The sequence below is a fragment of the Zonotrichia leucophrys genome, chromosome Z (genome assembly GCF_028769735.1).
Source record: "Zonotrichia leucophrys gambelii isolate GWCS_2022_RI chromosome Z, RI_Zleu_2.0, whole genome shotgun sequence".
Lineage (NCBI taxonomy): Eukaryota > Metazoa > Chordata > Aves > Passeriformes > Passerellidae > Zonotrichia > Zonotrichia leucophrys.
In genome coordinates, this window is record NC_088200.1 from 35,454,801 (window position 1) to 35,457,541 (window position 2,741).

The following is a 2,741-nucleotide window of genomic DNA, read 5'->3' on the forward strand; positions in this document are numbered from 1 at the left end:
GCCGCCCGCCCACCCCTGCGCCGCAGCTCAGCGCCCGCCCTCCGCCCGCCCCGCAGCGCCCGCGCGGCCCCGCCCGCCGGCCCCGGCCATGGCCATGGCGCCCGCCGGGCGCGAGGGCAGGAAGCGGCGCGGGGCGCGCGCCGCCGCCGCACCGAGATCTGTCCCGTGCGGCGCGCGAGGGTCCGTCCGCGGGGCGGGGGCGGGAACGCGGCGCGGGGCCTGGAAACGCGGGGAGCAGCCGGAAGCGGCGCGCGCGGCAGTGCGCGTGCGCGCGGGAAGGGGCGGAGGCGGGGCCGGGGCCAGGGCCGGAGGCGGGGCGAGGGCGGAGGCGGGGCGGGGGCCGGGGCCGGGGGCGCGGCGGGACGGGACGGGCGGAGCGGGAGATCCCGTGGACTGGGCCGACACCGGGAGCTGGGGCGGGCGGTGCTGCCCGTGGACGGCGGCAGCGTCGGGAACAAGATGAGGGATGAACAGCGACACCCAAAGGCGGGGCGGTCTCGGCGCCGGACGTGCTCGAAGTCTGTTACCGAGCTCCTACATCACCTAGGCTTGGTCGTGTCAGGCAGAGCTTGCTGCTGGTGGTGGGCCCCAGGGTTCCAGCTGCATCACATAAAAAAATGAAAAGTAATTCTAGCGTGTGCTTTCATGCAAAAGTAGGGCGCATTTTTGTTTGAGGGTTTTTTTGAGTACGTTTGTTTGTTTTAGAGTGGGGAGGGGGATGCCTCTTTACATGTCTCAGTCAACAGTGTGGCAAACCACACCATCTCCTGGCTAGAAATTGCCCCGTCTGGAGGTTGTTGCAGTTGGAGCCATTTACACATCATTCAGAGTCAGTGCTGAGAGCTGCAGTACTGCAGCGCTGGATAAATTTCTGTTCCTGAGATTTCTAGAAGCAGTTGAAGAGGTTCTCAGGCTTTCCCCCTGAGCCCCATCTCAATACCATAATTTTCCAAACTTAACCTTGCAGGCTTATGTTAAGTGTGATTTGTCTCTGACGGCCACGGTGCTTCTCAGTTTTCAATGAACTGTTGTAATACACTCTGTTGCTTTTGTGCCTTGCTGCAGAAAAGAGAAGTATATCAATAGCTTTCAGATCTGACAACAGTGAGTGTGCTGCATACATGGACATCTACATCTGCTTTCAGATATATCCTGAATGATGCACCGCCTTTACACTTCAAGTACACTTTAAGTAATATATTAATTTCATTTGCATGCATATGTTTTTATGTATTACATAAAAACATATGCATGCAAATGAAATTAATACGTAAAAACATTACGTATTACATTTCCAAAAATACAGTCCAAAGATGCCTGAGTTTGAAAAGTATGGTACCTGGTGGTGCTAATTTAACAAGAATGCTACTGTTCTCTGCGAAGACATGCAGTCATGCGCCACTCATCAAGTACTGCTCTGACTGAAAACCACCACAATCTAATGTCTAATCTCTATAAGGTGGGCTACATGAGCAGGCAAGAAGCAAATCTACTTCTGTCCATATCCTAATTCACAGGAAATAGGAAAAATAATACATATATTTTGTCTTGAAAACATTTTGTGAAAGGATGCAAAGCTCAGCTGTGGACTGGAGGTCCTGAGAGATACTAAAATAACTAACACAGTTTCAGACCTCAATATTCCTCATTGGAAAGATATGTCTCCTTAGTTGAGAATTAGTGTATTGTCTCTATCAAAATTGTTTTATTTTAGATAATGGCTTTTGTTTGCATCAGGATGGTTTCACTCAATGTGTATAAGTAAACAGACCTGAGCTGGAGGGAGATACTTCCTGAAAGATCAGATTTCATTCACTGCCCTGCATTAAATTGTGCGAAGTTTAGGGAACGGCACTATCTTCTTCTAAAAGACTGGCCTTTGGTCTGTATGTTAAATATTCAATGGTAAAAACAATGGATGTTGCAGTTTAGGCAGTGAAAAGAAGATGAAGAGTGATGCCAGCTCTCCAAACAGTGGCTATTCCTAAAGGCAACAGACAGAAATGGAGAGGGTAGAGGTGACGTGCATCCCTGACACCAATCTGTCAGTGCCTCTGCATATGCTATGTTCCTACCTGTGCTCTTAGTGTGCCCTTGACATGCACTGATGAACTGCTGTTGCCACCACCCTGTCCGTTCTCCTCCTTCGTCCTCTGGGATTGAGTAGTTGTGCTTGGAAGTATAGGTGGCATCTCAATCCAGCTAGACAGGAAACAGATGCTTAGCTCCTGCACCTCATGTATTAAAAAGAGGTGAGAGCTTTGGTCACAGGGGCATTTGCCACCAAAGGACTGTGGAATAAAGATGAAGTGGCTTGTAGGAAGCAGGGACTGCAAGGCTGCTGAAACACAAACTGTCTGGCCAAGGACATTGTCTCCAGAAGACCTCACCAAAAAGCTATCACGAGCCCAGACCTGCATGAAAGAAAATGCCACAGTGCATGCTGCCTGCACAAGCAAAATTCAGGAGCCCAACTCTGTCAGGGCCTGGAGGTGAAGGAACGGTGAAGACACAGAGCTCTATTCCTGGCTGTTCTTTCCCTTTACTGATACTATGCAGAAACAACCAAGAGTTGCAGAACATTCGCCAGCCCAGCTTGTATGGATCCAGGATTGCTCTCTCTGTTTCCTCATTCCCCTACCCCAGTGGAGGATGTGGTCCTCATCTATTCCTTTTTGCAGGTTTCTCCTTCTAAAGGGAGTGCAAAGAGGTGGATGAGTGCTTGAAGCCATCATTGCTAT